This window comes from Labeo rohita, chromosome 22 (assembly GCF_022985175.1).
Source record: "Labeo rohita strain BAU-BD-2019 chromosome 22, IGBB_LRoh.1.0, whole genome shotgun sequence".
NCBI lineage: Eukaryota > Metazoa > Chordata > Actinopteri > Cypriniformes > Cyprinidae > Labeo > Labeo rohita.
In genome coordinates this window covers 46,323,865-46,342,803 of record NC_066890.1, presented here as the reverse complement: position 1 = coordinate 46,342,803, position 18,939 = coordinate 46,323,865, and the positions used below count along the sequence as shown (strand labels likewise).

Below are 18,939 nucleotides of genomic sequence, written 5' to 3'. Positions count from 1 at the left end.
TCTGAGTATTCAGAGAGATTATATCTATTCTGCTACTAACAGCCTCTAGGTGGAGCTCCAGTGGTGCCATCTGCTTCAGGAGAAACATCTGAACTGTTCGTCATTTTTACAGCACTGTCAATATAATACTGAATAGAATTACATTACATTACTGTAAATGTGCTTGGAGACATTGAGTTTTAAGTTTTAAAATGAATATGGAACATAAGTAAATAAAGTGGTTCTTTGTCTATGCTAATATAGATCACTATTGATCAGATTGTGGGTTTCAGCTTATTTTTACATATATAATTCAACTTCCTACTCTATTATGCCCCTTTTTACAAACTGTAATGTTGGTATTGGATGTCCCCAGAATGTGTAAAGTTTCAGTTCAAAATACCCCAAAGCTAATTTATTCTAACTGTAAAATTTATTTTTTGGGGGGGGGTGTGATTGAGCCATCTGCTCCGACTTGGCCTTCTGGATCCTCCCCGTCACCCTGGTTCATCGGCACAATCTGATCATCATCATCAGAAGCTCCTGTTCAAAACCTTTGTCAGAATATTATTAAGTGATCTATGTAGACAGTCTTTATTTAGCTCAATTTCTCCACATGAACTCTATTAATTTCTAATGAAGTGTAAATAAATGTATTTACTGATTAACATAGCAATATTAATAAGGTTAGAAATTCTCTTTATTTTCAGAGATGGATTCATTAAATGAAATTGCAAATACTTTATTATTATATTTCACTAGTAACTAATACGTTCTAGGATGATGTTGTACAGCAACTCATGTTGCTTCCCCTTCTAACTAAATATTCAAACACAAGCTTTTCAGACATTTTTATTCAGACATTTCTTTGCTGGAAATGTGAATGCAAAACTTCTTAGAAGATGCTGTGTAAGATATATCTGAAATGCAAACATTTATATGCAGTATATGTCATATTGTTTTATTGCTGTATGCCTCCTTTTTATCGATATGAAATAAACATGCTTTCATATAATTTAAAAATTCTTTGGCCTCATTTCTGACCACTGGGAAAAGAAGAAAATCATATTTGCAAACACACCATTATTTAGTTCTGTTCACTGTTGAACTGATTTTACATCTTTAATCTGTTAGTCTCAATCATGCAAAGGTAAATCAATACATGAACAGTTTGCATTGTTTAGCTTGACTAATAAATTAAAAAGTGTTAAAAACTATAGTATAGTGTAATGTAGCTTACATGAGCACCAAACAAAACAAATAACATTTTTGAGAATGACATCTATACACTATATTTCACTGGCAATAACATAATTATTTTACAGCTAGGTCACTTTTTATCCAGAAAATACTACAGATACCACTAGGTCATCTAAAAGAAAAATTATAGATGTAAATATATATAAAAGGTGGCATAACTTAAATGCATCATGGATGTGAGTTTTCCATTAAAAACCCACCCTTCTGAGCAGTTTCAGAATTAAACACTGAGTATGAAGTGAGAAGATGAATAAAGACCTGATCAGTGCAGTCACAAAAATAAATGTGTGAGTTTGTTCTTCAGTTTATATTCGACTCTCATTAAGATTGTTTTAGCACGTCGCTGTTGAACCTTATTGGTTTCATGATACTGATCTATAGATATTTGGTCTGATCATGTATCTCCATTATGTTCAGCTGATAAAATCCTTGTTTGGTTCAGTTATTGTTTCTCTGCTTCCCACAAACCATAATCAACCTCCACAGACCAACTAAACCACCGACATCGGCTGTGTCAGCCACATTAAAATATTTTAGCAATGTAAAGTAAATATACGTTTTGTACATCATAAAGCAGACAACATATGAGAAGACATATGAATTCCGATTAATATGACTCTGTTGTGCAGCATTACTGTTTTAAATATGACTTTACTTGCCATTTGTACCATTTAGAACTGATGTTAATTGTGAATGTTACTCTATGATTCATTCATTTGGGTTTATGACCCATTTACATATCATCTTTCAATCTTTTTTGAGCTGCAGATTCAGTCATTTTAAGAGTTTTTGTGACTGCCTTTAATGTAAGGACAATATTAAATATACATTACATTATATTTATATATATGTATTTTTGATGTATTTTCATGGCTCATGTATATTTTTTTGTCTTCTTTTCTGGTTTGTATGGCTTCCTACATATAATTATTTCTAAGAAAATGTTTTTTTTTTTCTTTCTTTAATCAGTGACTGATTTCAGGGGTATCATGTACAGCAGTGCTTCTCAAACCTGTCCTGGACTACCCCCAGCCTTCATCTATCACACCTGATTTAACTTATCAGCTCATTAGTGGAGACTGCAAGCAGAGAGATTTTCTTACTATAGGGAGATGAGAGGGTCTGTATTACTTACTATTGGAGAAAGCGTAACAGCTAAATTGGATCATGTGTCCCTTAATAACCAATCACAGTACAGCACTGACATCACATTGACATCACTAAGTTTCAGTCAGAGTTGTGCGGCACTCAATTGCCATTTACGGATACCATAGGAATGAATAAATGCTGTAAGCTAAATCTCACCTGTCGCAAAAAGTCAGTGACTTGTCTTATAAAACTTTCTTTTTTTTTTTTTTTCATGGTAAACTGTAAAAATAGTTAAACCAAAAGTATTGTTTACTGTAAAACGTATTGAAGATTAGCAGATAGGCTGTCGATTCATTAAATTATAAGCCATTTCCTCTAAAAGCTGTTGACTCAGTGTAGTGAAGCCTCTCTTCCACTGATCTCTATTCGAAGAAAACGGCCTCTGGTCTCCTTTCCAATGTACTGCCAGACCGGAAGCATTAGTTTTGGCCGTTACGCTTTTTCGGCTAATGGTTGCAGGCTTGCCATCTAGTGGCCTAAAATAGGTGTGTCAGATATAGGGAGATACACAAAATGTGCAGTGTTGGGGGTACTCATGGAGAGGTTTGAAAACCACTGATGTACAGCAACATCTCTCTGCAGATGCTATTTTAGCGCCTCTTGTGGCTGAATATGAAACACTTATTTTTTAATCGCAGTCTCAACGGCTAAAATTGGGATTATTAATACTCTCTTTGCTTCTTTGAGTAGTTTTAACTAAATAATAAATAATAATAATAATAATAATAATAATAAAAAAATCTACATTTTCATTCCATTTAACCAATGTTATTTGAGTGAAACTGAGACAGTTTGAGACCTCGGGATTGTAATCCTGATTATTTCTTTGCAAGTTTTACTTAAACCGAGGCAGGATTCGATTCGAATTCATTGTTCAGCTTCGCTGATTTTATCATTGTCATCATCAAATTTGTATTTTGACGTGTGACCTCCTCTCGCCTTACATCCTTCCTGTACTCAGATTCGACGCCACTAGAGTTAAAAGAGGTCAGTGACTTTTGTGTTTATAATGAGATTCTTCTTACAACCACTAGATGGAGCTAAATCCATTTTTCATATATGTTAGGAAATATATCTGAATAATTGTTTTAATTGTTTAAATTAATTAGCCTTTTTTTTTCAGCTAAACTAGAGAATAATTATGTTTTTACCATGTTTATTTTTGTGAACAGATTCAGATGGCTGTTTAAACTGTAAATTCTCTTCCCCTGTGCATAATTTTCTAGATATCTGCTAAGGTTCAGTCTACTCTGAATATATGATTTTGTGCATCAGTTATAGAACATACAGTATGAACCAACAGATTTCACATGACCTTGTTCTGTTTTTGCTCTATGGTGTTTTGCCTTCACAGACATTATAAAGCAGTGGCTTCATGCTATTTCCTGGGGACCCATCGCATCTGTATACCTTGTATCTGACATCAGTTTAGTTCATGAATCTTTCTTCTGAACCACTGGCCTGGAGATTCTTGTTGGCTTATATGACAGAAAATGTGAAAGTTTGAAAGTTTAAATCATGTTGAGGTTACATTCTTTTCATCTTAGAAAAAAAGTAGCATTTTAAGAAGGCATATAGACTTTGAAGGGAGGTGCCACTGGAGGAGTTTATTCACATTGAGGGCAGAGTTTCACTAAACCACAGTTTAGTGTCCTGCTAGGACTGATTAGTATAGTATTTCTGTTGTGAAACTCTGGCAAACTGCTGGGGGGAAATGTTTGGGGCATTTACTTTCTTTTGTTTGTGCTTGTGGAGTCTGGCTGGTAAGTATTTTTATAGATTCAGATTATAGTATTTTATATATTTTTTGTCCATCTACGCATCATTGTAATCTAGAATGTTGCTATTTTCCCAGTATAAAAGGTTTAATTTATTTAGAGCTATTTCTGTTTGTTCATCAGGTGTGTTTGGTGTTGATGAAGCACAGTCAGTGTCAGTGATGGAGGGAGAATCTGCCACTCTACACACAGATGTTACCGAACTACAGAGTGATGATCTGATACTGTGGATATTTGGACATGAAGACATTCTCATAGCTAAAATCAACAGACAGAACAATAAGAGCAGGTTTTATGATGATAATGCTAAAGGGAGATTCAGAGGCAGGCTGAAGCTGGATCAGACTGGATCTCTGACCATCATGAAAACCACAATCACAGACTCTGGACTTTATAAAGTAAGCAGCAGCAGAACAAGGATCTCACTCAACGCATTCAGTCTTACGGTCTATGGTGAGTTAAAACACTTTCACTGATTCTGTGTAAACAGTTTAGCATGACACTAATACTGTAATTCATTTGTATACATGAATCACCTTTAAAGATAATGAAGTTTCACTTAACAAATTAAATTCTGACCAATAAAACATATCTCTTACTTGCTGTTAATTAGATTTATTCTCTTCATTCAGCTCGTCTGCCTATTTCTTTCATCAGCAGTGACTCATCACAAAATCCTTCATTCTCATCAGGATCGTCAGAGTCCAAATGTGTACTGCTGTGTTCAGTGTCAAACGTGAGTCATGTGAGTCTCTCCTGGTACAAAGGAAACCATTTACTCTCCAGCATCAATGTGTCTGATCTCAGCATCAGTCTCTCTCTACCTCTAGAGGTGGAATATCAGGAAAAAAACACCTACAGCTGTGTGCTAAATGATTTCATCAGCAAACAGACCAAACATCTGGACATCACTCAACTCTGCCACACATGTGAAGGTACACTTATATATTTTATATTTATTTATTTTACAAATCACTGTTAAATCAAACTTCTTCTTCTTTTTTTTTTTTAATTCCTGTGTTTTTTTCTTACAAGACTGCATCCGCTGCTGTGGTTCTACTGAAGGTGTGATCTGATTGATCCTCTCTGCTCTGGTGGGTGTAGCTACTGTTGCTATGCTGGTTTATGAATTCAGATCATGCATCATGAATCAGATCAAGTCCTCCACAGAAGAACAGCGTGAAGAAATCACCATCAAATGATTAATCAGATGATTCATCTGATCTAGATATTCTTTAAGACTACTGTAACTTAAATGTAGTTTGAGTAAATTAATTTGAGTGACCATGAATTCATTGTATTCTTACATTTATATTGTGCATGCAACTTGATTGCTGAGCAAGCTGAGGTAAACAAACATATCGGCTCTCTCTCGTATATAGCGTTGATTCATTCTAGTGAACTGGTTTGTCCAAAACATCTTCTTTCCAAGTTGAGTCAGGTTTTGTAAATATACAGCTTCCAAAAGGTTCATCGAGTCAGATATGTGGAATCTGAGGTTGTTTTTTTTTTCTTTTTGTATCCACAGAAATTTAAGCTTTACATTTAAAAATAACCTATTATTCCCCTTTTTACAAGATGTAAAAATAGTCTCTAATGTCCCCAGAGTATGTATGTGAAGTTTTATCTCAAAATATACCCAACAGATATGTTACGCCCTGTCTAGGGTGAAGGCGCAACATGAAAGAGTGCGAGGACATGGAGGAGTTTGAAAAGCAAATTAACAATAGTTTAATGAAAACAATAATTTTCTTACAAATAGAAGTGGGGGAATTGTGATTTCAGGAGTTTACAAGGCCTAAATTCCCTATTTACAAAAGAAAAGAAAATACAATTACTTCCCTAAATACCTGTACAAAAACAAGCAACAAAAGGTTTCAACAAAAATGGTGTCCGTCTCCCTACCTCCTCAAGAATACTATATACAGTTATTTACCATTGGCAACCAAGTCCAAACAGGGGCAATCCAAAATCTGAGTCAAACAGGCGGTAGTCAGAGTTACAAATAGTTGGCGAATGCGCTAACAAACAACAATCTCTCACAGACACTCAGAAGAACACACACAGAATCTCAGTCTTACTAACACAAGCTTACAACTAACTAACAGAGCGATAAAAACCAAGCACAGCAAATAAGCACAAAGCTGAAGCAGGAAGTGATGATGAGAAGAGGGCGGAGCTTCAAGAGCCAGCAAAAACAAAACAGAACATTCTCACGCACAGAAACTCTCAGTAGCAATGTTTAACCTTACATGTTTGACCCAGAATTGGTTTAAAAGTCTGTCATCTGATTTTACTGTGCATAATACTGAGCATTTATGAGTTACATAGACGGGGAGCACACTGCGATAAAAATAACAACATAGGTGGTCTCATGGTGCCTTAGCATCCTATCACAAACGATATAAAGTCCCACTTGTTTATATGAGCTCGACAAAGTTTGTGAAAATCCACGTGGTGTTCAGAAGATAATTTTTTATCCACGTTAATTTCACACTTGTCACACTTAATTTCACGCTTTGTAATAATTACGTTTTTCGTTATTTACCTCAAAAGAAAGGAAGTGAAAAGTGACAACACGCCCCGTATGTGGGGTACATTGCCAGGGGCACCTTAAAACATGACCATATGACAGCTTAATATGTTATCTGATCGAATGAAAAAAATATGCACAACAAACTAAAATATTTTGTGAATAAAATAAAATGATTAACTTTTTCAAATAAAATAATGGCGTTTTTTTAAGAAGTAAAAAAAAAAAAAAAATGTTTGAGGATCACAATGAACACATCGCAACCATGTGTGGGACAGCAAAACACAGCTATACAGTATAGCTCAAAACAATGTGTGCAAATAGATGAACACATTCAGACATTAAAAAAAAACAAAACAAAAAAACAAAACACTCCCCTCTCTCCAAACACAGCTCTCATAGAACACCATATACATAAACGAGCCAAAATGCTTTACATTTCTTGAAATAATAATTTATGAATATTAAAAATCTATTGTCAGTCTTTATTTACCTGTTTTTTGTGGTTTCTTTTTAAAATCCATAAAAGTATATTACATGGCTAATGTCATAGAATAACATAGTTTAATAATAGTGGGGCAGATTGTAACGCAGTGTTACAACTTTCCAAATCAGCGTGAATGGAATATAAAACTGGTTTGTGTCTTCTGCTGACTTGCGAAGCATTAATAAATTGATGAATAACAGATTGGCAATTAAAATAATAGCAGATTTGTCTCATTTTAAATGAATACTAAAAACTGATAAGAAAAATTTACTTCAACCAAAAAATTTACTTTTACTATGGTAAAAAAAATATATTTAGCGATATCATCAAAAGGCTTTTGAATTTTGGTGCACTTTTTTCTCTGTATAGTGTTGCTATGGCAACTAGAAAATACCGTAAATTTGGTTATGCTAGCATGTGTGGAAATATTTAAACCACGTGTGTTATAATTAACCCCGTGTTATAATTAGCCCTGCGCACCCCTTTGCATTTCTCAGTCCTTTTTCACAGAATTTCACTTTCATACATTTTTAGTCAAATATTTTAAACAATAAATAAACTCCAAATTATATAAACTTATAACAGAAAAGTCTTATAAAAGATGGCAAACATTAATCTCAACAAAGCAATCAGAATGTTTTTACATCAACACAATGTGTGCTTGTGCAAATAAGAGAGAAAAACTAAGACACTTTAACCACAAACATGCTGTGGTTTAATGCTCATAAGTGAGACAGGAAACTGAGGCTGTCAGAAGCTATTTTTATGTGAATGTGTGTGATGTTTGTTTTTAATGATAAAAAATAATCAACTATTTTAGAATTTGAGGTTCAATCTTATCAATATATAACATTTTGGAAGATTATAGAACATATTTCACATATGTGATGTGTTTTGTGATCATGAATGTCACTGTGTGATTGATTTAGACTAAATGTCAAAAAAAAAAAAAAAAAATCTCAGAGTTGTTCATCATGGGATATGAAATGGATTTTATCAGGGTTTTATGATTCATCTACACGTCAGTATCTTTGGTAAACTTCACATTCAGTCAGAATGGTGTACAGATAGCACTTCTTATTGAGAAGATGCTGCTAGAGCACCAACAAGTGACCGAACATGAAAAAACAAAGCCTTAAAAACTGATATGTACAAACCTTGTATATTACATATAAATATTTGTCATTTGTCAAAATATTTAACATTTTACCAGCATAGGCTATTATATTGTATTGTATTATAATTATCTGTGTTTAATGTGTCCTGAATGTTACTGTGTGATTAACTGATGTGTTTCAACCATTTACATGTGAGCATCTTTTTTAAACTTCAGATTTAGTAATTTTAACTTAACTTTTTTAACTTTAATTTTTAATTTTTAAAAGAGCATGTCTCTTCAAAAAATGAGTGAAAAGGGTACTAGTGAAAAAAGTAGTAAAACCTTAAAAAGTTGTAAAACCTTTAAAAATTATTTTGTTCTATGCACATTCTGAAACAAGTAGCAACATTTAGAAATCTTTAAACCAAGTCCAGCAGTGGATCATGGTGTGTTTTGATTCCTCTCTTCTCTTCTGGTTAGCATGACTTGTTAGCCCCTATTGGTAGATTTTGCAACTACACACTTTATCTTCCACTGAAGGACATTCGAAGATGATGTAGAGCAGCATGACACTGCTTTAGCTCCTCCTTGTGACTATGGAAACACATTGTTTTTCTCTCACAAGCCTGGAAAAAAATGATATAGGAAAATTGCAATAATTACGCTTCTTTGAATATTTGTGTATTAACCAACATTTTAATTCTTTATTTCTTTCTTCCCCAGAGAGGTCGTATACCCTCTGTAGCCAAAGTTGATGCCTATGGAGCAGCACCTTCAGTTCAGTCTTCTGATTTGAGCAGATTGTGACTTAACCTTATTTGTCTAGAGCTTCCATATTCTAGTGTCTAGTGTTTCCATATTCCCTAAAGATCCACAGCACTGCACATTTCTATGACTAATATCAGTTCTGTTCGTGAGTCTTCAACTGAACTGAATCACTGGTCTAAAAGTTCATATTTGTTTTAATAATATCATGTGAAAGTGAGTTCACATTCTCTTTTCTTTCTGTAGATCAAACAGTGTTATTTTGACTACACATATACGGTCTATGAAGGGAGGAGCTACTGGAGTTTATTCACACACACTGCAGAGCTCCACTTAACCACTTCACGACAGACTGACAGCTTCATTCTCTTTGTTACAAAACGTTATAAAGAGTGTCAAAACAGAAGTGAAACTGCTGGAGAAAATGTTTGACATGATTATTTTCCTCTACTTGTGGAGTCTGATGGGTAAGTATTATGGCTTCAGTTCTATTATATGTTCTATATAATCAATTATCCATGTGCACAATTATTTTCATCGTTTATTTTGTGTCTATTTTTTTTTTTTAAGTTTTATCAAAGTAATACACTTTAATTCATTTGTATTCATGCTGCTGCTCTGAACTCTTCCAGAAAGGTTTAGTTTATTGTAAATTATACTTTGCAATTAGTGCATTGTGAAAAAATGCTTTACCGTGACAAATAATTAATAACTAGTTTAAACAGTTTATATTATTAAAACTCTTCAGCTGAGTAATGATTCCTGTCTGTTTTTCAGGTGTGTTTGGTGCTGAGTCTTTGTCTGTGATGGAGGGAGATTCAGTTACTCTATATATTAATGTTAATAATGTAAAGAAAGGGGATACAATAATGCTGAGATTTGGACCTACAGACATTCCTGTAGCTGAGATGAATAGAGAGGAGAATCAGGTCACGTTAATTCATGACAGTGTTAATGAAAGATTCAGAGACAGACTGAAGATAAACGAGATGACTGGATCTCTGACCATCACAAACATCTGCACCACAGACTCTGGAGAATATAAAGTAACCAGCACACACATAGGGACCCCATTCAACATATTCAGTATTACTGTCTATAGTGAGTTAAAAACAAACAAAAAAAATCTCACAGTCTCACTGACCCCTGTTTACTTACTGTGAATATAATTTGTTTTCTAATATCTCTTGTCAGCTCGTCTGCCTGTTCCTGTGTTTAGCATTTACTGTCCAGAAAATCCTCCATCATCATCATCACAGCAGGAGTTGTTCATTGTTGTGTTCAGTGTTAAATGTGAGTCATGTGACTCTCTCCTGGTACAAAGGAACAGTGTTGGGCAAGCTACTTGGAAAATGTAGAGAGCTAAGCTAACAGTTACTCTTCATTAAATGAAGCTTAACTACACTAAAGCTACAGCCTTGGGTAATGTAGCAAGCTAAGCTACAGCAACATGGCAAAAGTAGTTTACTACATCTAAGCTATTTTTTACATTTTCATTTTTCTATTGAACCAACATCATACCAAGTCAATGCTCTCTCAGTGATCAATTAAATTGTCAGTCATACAGGCATAAAAGTCCAGTTTAATTGTTTATTCAACCACTCTTCCAAACCAATCTGGCAACAAAAATCAGTATAATGTACAGGGCTGGGTTTATCTCATATTTTGGGGGGTTAGGGGGGGTTGAATTCTTTCTTGAAAAACTTTTTTTTTTTAAACAATGGCACCTGTTTCAGAATGTTGAATGAATAAAACAGGGAAAACACGAAATCTTTAAATAAAATAATTTATACATATAATTGAATAATATAGTCTATATATGAATGGGTGTTTGTCAACTGATTGCATGCCATCAGAGTTTACAGTGTTGACAGCTTCGTAAAAAAATTGCCTAATGGAAGTGCTGTAGTTTTGCTGTATATAGCTACTGAAATATGACAGACCGCACAAAAACAGCACTTTAATTCACTGCCATTTTTAAAGATAGTAATTGATTTCATGAATACAAGACTGTGAATAAAAAACAAGTGCCAAATGTAAGCCAGATTTGGCACAGACCCTGTTACTATCTGGGAAGCAAAGCTAAATTCTATTGTAAATTTGTTAACTGACAGTAAGAATATTTAACCGAATCAAGCGGCTATTTTCGTTAGCCGAAGTTTTTTTTTTTTTTTTTTTTTTTTTTTTTTTTTTAAAAAACATGCTAACATAAATTGTACGTCTTTGAGAGGAAAAATGAAACCCGACCGGTCACGGCGGCTAGGCCTATAAGTCACATTTTATTATATTCTGAGATGAACAGGCCTACAGCGTAATGTTATAATGTTCCGACATTATTTCCCTCACTCCACAACAAATCCTTTAACTTTAACTGTATTCAGAACCGAACGAGGATGGAAAAATAAATAAATGAATAAATAAATTTGCCTAAACAATCCAAAACAAATTTAAAGCGAAACTGAAAGTAAAGTTGGGCTAATGTAGACCTCTCTCGCCACAAATACAAATGTTTCCATATCTGCAATGTATTTGAAGCGAAAATATTATGCATTGGGTAAGCTTTGTACTTCATGCACGTCGACGGAAAATATCATGATGAGCAAAAATGTGCCACGGGACCGGTGTTCACGCTGAACTGCACGTAACACACACTATTTAACTTGACTAGTGTAACTTTTGGGTGACTGTGCTTTATTTTTCAAATGAACAGGCTGCAGTGATAGTGCGCGATCAAACAGCTGAATAGCATATTCCGGCATTTTGGTCATAGTAAAGACATAATTCGATACTGCAAAGTCCAAAGCAGTTTGAAGTGTCAAGAATATTAGCAAAGATTATTATAATTCGATAATATTATAATTAGACTAGAACACTGTTTAATTCTTATTTCGTTATGGAACCTGATCGTTTTTTTGTTTGTTTGTTTGTTTGTTTTTGCTAAGAACGAACCGAAACATTTTGCCTTTCGCCATGAATTTGACAACCCAGGTAGCCAGCGGAATCGGGCCGGTTGCGGCTGAGTGTCGGCTCACTCGGCTTTGTGCTGGCAGCGGCTCGCCAGAAGTGAACCAGCTCTGGCCCAGTAACGGTTGCCAGATTTGGCTAGGCTTTGGATCGGTGGATTTGGCCCGATTCTGGTTGAGAAACGGCACATTTAGCCGCATTCAGCCCGAACGTGGGCCACAAGTGTTAATCCCAAAATGTCAAAATTTAGGTTTTCACGCCTTGCGTTAATATTTGATCCCCACAATGAAGATTAAACCTGTACAAGCACACACAATGAATTAATTAGGATCAATTACAAACTTTTACAAAATTTTATTCGTTTTATTTTTTTTTTTTTTAAAGTTTTTATTACTATTTTAGGTTATAATTCTATTCAAATGGACTTCGCTTATTATTTGAAAATGTTCCCTTCATCTAAATTTTATGACACTATGTGTGATTGTTCTACACCCCTAAAACAGAATGGTATCTGGCTGTAACAGAGCTAAAAAATGCTTTCACCAAGTCTCCCTTTTATAATACAATTTTCAGGCTTGATAATCATAATGTGGCATAATTTAAAAACTGATACCTCAACTTTTGACAAAATATGATTTCATATATTGATAATAGTCATTTTATTTCCAAATAAAATCCAAAAACAAAATTTAGTGAGTAGGATGAGCCAATAAGTGATCCTCTGCTGCCATCTTCAGGTTATGAAATCCGTGAGTGAAAACAACATTATTATTAATAAGTGTTAAGTTATAATAATAATAATAATAATAATAATAATAAATATAATTCAAGGTATAATGACTTAAATGTACATCTCAAGTGCTAATAAATAAATAAATAAATAAATTAGATATAAATACGACTTGACTATTTTACACCTCACGTGACGTGCAAAGCCCGCGAAAGAAGCAGAGGTTATATAAGCTGCGGTTCGCTCACATCACGCGCACAGCCGGACTCCCTTTGACTGAGTGGACATCGCTGGACGGAAGAGCTTTCCTCAGGTAAAGTATTTTTGTGTATGTATGTGTAAAATTGACGGACTGTCATTTAAATGTACCATATCTAAGCCTACTGTTCACATAGACGAGTCTTTCCGTCTTTATTTTCTATGGGCCGCTCTTCAGCACCGCTGACTGTTACCGTTAATACCGTTATCTGTGTGACGTCATTAGCGCAGATCTGCTAGGATTGAGAAAACCTCACATTCATGTCGGTCAAGGTAACGTTAGTTAAAAATATATTCATTTTACACTTATCAACAATAATATTTTCACACTTAAGTGTGTCAGAAAGTCTCACAGATTTTTGGGAGCGCGCGACACTGACGCACACTGAACGCGCGCGCGCTCTCTCTCTCTCTACGTCTGTGAGCGAGCGAAAGACAAAGACTCACAAGCCAATGTAGCCTATCCTTATCATAATAATAATAATAGTTTTTTGTTTTTATTAATAACAAAGAATTACAATAAAAGTAAAAGATTTAGGCCTGTGTATACAGCAGGGAAGAAAAAAAAAGTCATATTCAAGTAAAATAATTATATTCAATAATGAAAATATTCATTCTTTTTTCTTTCTTTTTTTTTTTAGGATGTCATCCGATTGTTGTAAGTGATCAATCTAGTCATTCTGCATCTTGGACTTGCCATGTTCAACACAGTGGTAAGTCAATAATCATTTATTAAAAATCAGTACATTTCAATTTGTATAGATATATGATTCCTTTTTTTCTCCCCTTTGTTTTTGTCAGTAGCTGCTGCACCCCAAAGGCTCCACAGCATTAAGTGTCTTTGGATTTGTAAGTATATTGTTTTCAGCTGACTGTCAAACACATTCACAATATTTGTATGCAGCAGTTTTAATTCATGTGTTCATTAGTGGTTTGTGAAATGTAATTATTTAATTACAAAACACACTATGTGAATAGTGTAATGTGCCTTCCTGCTATACCACTTTTAATCTTTTTGTGATTTATGTTTTATATTTTTGTCAGATTTGTCAAGATCATCTGGAAAGAGTGCATCTGTGCCATGTAAGTAATTGCATGTTATTTTGCTATAGAGTAGACGTGTAAATGTATGTTTTCTTTTAGGAAATTAAAATAGGCCATAATATCTCCAGATTAATTTTGTTGTTCTGATTGAGTCAGGGTGTTATGAGTGGTCGAGTATAGGGCCAAAATTAATATTATTAATTTTACTGACATTTTACATGTAACATTTTGAATACTCTTATTACTCATATCGCTGTAAACTGCACCATTTCACAGGCTGTGATATTCGCCAAAGAGTGCATTGCCAAGTAGTGCAGGGTGAACAAACTTTTATAAGACTTTTTCTCTTTTTGTTATTTTTAAACTGTAAAGTTGTATTAGTTTAAAATCAAATCTACAACATAATAAAGTCTGCAAAAAGTGGTCTAAATACTTTTTAAAATGACTAACCACATAAACTGTTTTTTTTTCCCCCTCTCTATCTACTTCCTAGCTGGTCTTTATGCTAAGCTTCATGTTTAAACAGGCAAACTTGTGCCACATACACAAGACTGACCTTTTTTTTTTCTTAATATATTTTCTGCAAATACTGCAGTTTGCTGGATGGAGAACCTGAGCAGTTTATAAACAGATGGCATGGTGGAAGAAGTGAGCAGGCCCTACAACAACAACAACAAATATTTCTGAGGTATGCTACAAATGTTGTTAACATTTACCATTGAGATCACATGAGATCTGACTAACTATGTGTCAATGTGTCCCCTCTTTATGTCTCTCCTTCATTTATTCTGTCCCTCTTTTAGGATGAACTTGAGGTCCTGAGGGGAGTTTCTTGACGGAACCCACACCCACCCACTCCCCATCTCGTTCTTCTGAGTTTGAGATCTTCCCAGAGCACTAGCCTGCTTCAAAGACTAAAATCAAGGCGCCCACCACTAGTTCAAGTACTAAGTTTTTTTCTCAATACCGCTACAATAGAGGCAGTACGTGCATTGCATTCACGTGTTTGCATTGCAGATTATACAGTTTTCTGTTGCTACGTGGGCGCTCAGTTTTTTTCTGACATTTAGCTAAAATATAAAGATTCAGCGCTTCACATAAGCAATTTGGTTGTCTCGACAACAAATGCTAGACTAAGACACACTTTTCTCATCTCCTCGAATGCAAGAAAACCATTAGCTTTTATAAATTATTTTACAACTAAGTCACTTTTTATCCAGAAAATACTACGGATGCCACCAGGTCATCTAAAATAAAAATTATAGATGTAAAGATATATAAAAGGTGGCATAACATCTTTGGCTTTCAGGTAAGTTTTTACTTGAGTTAAATTGGGGAAAAATATCTTATTTTGTCAGTTATGTGACACTTAGTAACTAGTAAGCTCTCGGTGCACTGTTGTACAGGGAAAAAGACTTTGCAGCGAGCCCTACTTGAGACTTTAGCTCATTTCCAACTGACTTTGTTTAGCTAACAGTAATGGCGTCTCTACGGTGAGCTATTGTTGCGGTTCCTTTTTGAACTAAATGAGTTCATGAGTTGTAAACGGAGCTGTCAAGTCGGACACTTTCTGCTCATGGTTAGTGACACTCTCGCGGTGTTTGCATGCACTATCACAGATGACGTGAATTAAATGCAATATTTATCAAATACACAGACTTTTCAAAAGCATTTTCATGAGCAACAGAAACATGTTTCATTAACAACAACAGCACAATGAATTTAAGCAAAATTGCTTATTAACTTGTTTACTTTTTTAAGTCTTTTCCAGGCTCACTTTCTCCAAAATAGTCCTGCAACAAGAGAAAATGGAAACACTTATAATATAAAGAAAGGTTTGCAATCTTAACATTAAAAAACATGACACAGCAGGACATGCATACAAAATACTGAAGTGCTGAAGTTTGGTTAAAATATTTGACATATCTTTCATGACAGCACTACAAAAACATAACAAAGGGAAATACTGTTGCCTTATATAGTGGTTGTCTTATTGTTTGTGGGCTTTCCATTTCCTCTGATGCCTAATTGTACGAAACCTGACACCTGACGTCATTTTTCCTGAGACCTGAAGCCTTTTAGTCTGAGGCACGAAGTCGTTTTGTCCAGTGACTGAAGCCTTTTAGTCTGAGGCATGACGCCTTTTCATTTTATGACTGATGTCTGAGGATGTCCTAATATGTACACTGTACAACAGGCACTTCTTCGTTTACTGAAAAAAAGTAAAATTCTGTTAAAAATGCAGATAGAAAACAGCGTGATCTGGTGGTTAATAAAAAAATAAAGCAGCCAAAAACCTGTAAAAGAAGCATCGTCGTACAAAACAATTACCACACATTTCACAGATTGACTCATGTTACATGCACAAATTTAAGTCTAACAGTTTGTGTTTGTTTGTTGAATTTCTGTCTCTGATAAATTTATTTACCCATTAAACTGTGGCATTAAGTGCTAGTATGAATATATGTGTAATGTAATAGAAGAATAATGTACACATGAAGTGCATATGGCAAATATTTAATTTTCCTGAAATAATTAGTATTTTTCATATTACTTGTATGACTGGGTATTTGAAAATATAAATTAATAACTAAGATCTGGGGGTTTGAACCAACACACAAAGTGTGCACGGGACTGGAGAGAAAGTGAGGCTTCCTTTGTTTTGGTTTTGTGATTTCTCCATTAACAACACAAGCCTCATTTCGAGGCTTCATCTGGCACACCCCTTAACACGAGCTCAGATGCCTCAGTTTAAATGTCACATCACTAGTTAACAGTCATTCACAATTTAGCAAACCAAACTTGCTAACGATGTGGGAGCACAGCTTCCAATGGCACATGTTGTCCCTGAGCACCGTATCTCTCATAAAGGTTTGCAACTTTACAAAGTAAACAATGATCCAAAAAACTCTTAGCCTCTCACTAATTAGCACACAAAATACCATTTGTATACTATTACTGCTGCCTCACCGGAAGTTGTACCCACGTTCTTTTTTACAGTAGCGCCCCTCGGAAACAGGTGGTATATATTTGGCTCATATTTTCGGCCATTTGTATCTTTCAGCTGGCAACCGAAAATTGACGAGAGGCGCTGCGTGTAAAAGTTTATTCTTTTAACACACCGTTCACGTACGAGACACTGCAAAAGCGAATACACCTCTGTATAGCACCGACTACACATGCCATAGTATGTTTTCAAGGGGAAAGTATTAATAGGATTAAAAAAAATTAAATAACCAACATGAGAAAATTACATTGGTTAGAGGCAGTGGTGTAGTGGTGCCTGGAGAAGTGGGTATACGCTTTAAGACACATCCCCCACGTGCAAGCCTTTAACTTAATGTCATCTGGACATCGGTATTAGAGCCGTTTTGAACTTACTATTTGAATGCATTCGTTTACTGGATCATTGGACTGAAAAGTTTACAGGGGTTCACTGGTTTAAAGGGTTACTCCACCCCAAAATGAAAATTTTGTCATTAATCACTTACCATGTAGTTCCAAACCCATAAAAACTTTGTTCGTCTTCGGAACACAATTTAAGATATTTTGGATGAAAGTTTGTAACTGTCCCATTGACTGCCAGGTAAATACCACTGTTTAGACCCAGAAAAGTATGAAAGACATCGTCAAAATAGTCCATCTGCCATAAGTGGTTCAATCTAATTTTATGAAGCGACGAGAATACATTTTGTACGCAAAGAAAAAACATTTTTTATTCAACAATTTGTCTCCTCCACGTCAGCGTAGTACCATTTTGAAGAGTATCCTGGGTACGCGTTCTGTGTCAGTCGCTCCACACGGATACATTTTCTATGCATATTTCCGCTTTGATTTGAACGAAAACAGCATATCTGCCGTTTGGAATGACATGGGGGTAAGTGATTAATGACAAAAATTTCAGTTTGGGGTGGAGTAACCCTGATCGTAAAAAAACTTTTATTTGTAAGGTATTGTTTTCGTTATTATGTACTGATTTAAATCAGTAGTCAATAATAATTATTATTTTATTCTAATCAGTAATCAATAATAATTATTATTTTACCACTCTGCACGCCTCCCCTGACATGCTGTCTGTATGAACAGGCAGCATCTGGGGTGGGGGGACGGAGCGGCCGTGGGCGCATTAAGCGCAATCATCATACATATTTCAAAGGAAGCTGGCGGACTGGATGTGGTGGACTGTCATGATTTTGGCTAATGCAGGTAGGGTGACCTTTTGACCATCTGTATGTGAAGTCAGGTCTCCTTTATTTATATAGCACTTTTAACCATACAGATTGTGACAAAGCAGCTTTACAATATTAAATAGGTAATAGCATGTCAATAATGCAAAAAGGACAACAGTAAACACTCAATTTTCAGTTAAAGGTAGTTCATCATTGAATTCAGTGATGTCAACATCCAGCTCAGACCATATAACAGACCATTACCGTCCTCCTATAGGACAAGTGGGGTAACAGCCATTTCCAGTGAAACGACCGAGCGCACACTTTCTCCACTAGGCCCTCCCAATAGTTTTTTCCCTATATTCTTCTGTCCTTAAAAATACCCCTAGATATTTAAAACCTGCTCTCACCCACTGCAAACCACTAGGTAGTAACAGATTAATTAATATTCTGCAGGATAGTGGTTCTCCAGGAATTCCTCAGCCCATAACATCTTTGTTTTGGGTCCATTCTTCTGTCTGGTCGTGTGGGAAAAAGGAGCAGGGACGAGGAAATCATACAAAACGTGCTTTAATGAGATAATCCAAACGGGAACAGGAACAAACTGGAACAGCAGGAAAAACACAATCCAACACGACAAAACTAACATAAATGACATTAAGAACTGACGATGAACAAGGAACTGAATCAAACTTATATAGGACAGCTGATAAGACAAGGACAG

At 35.1% G+C, this 18,939-nt stretch overlaps 1 pseudogene; it reads left to right on the top strand.

Moving 5' to 3' along the window:
• The first annotated feature begins 4,297 nt into the window (after positions 1-4,297).
• LOC127153422 (uncharacterized) lies at positions 4,298-5,368 on the top strand (annotated as a pseudogene).
• The last annotated feature ends 13,571 nt before the right edge of the window (positions 5,369-18,939 follow it).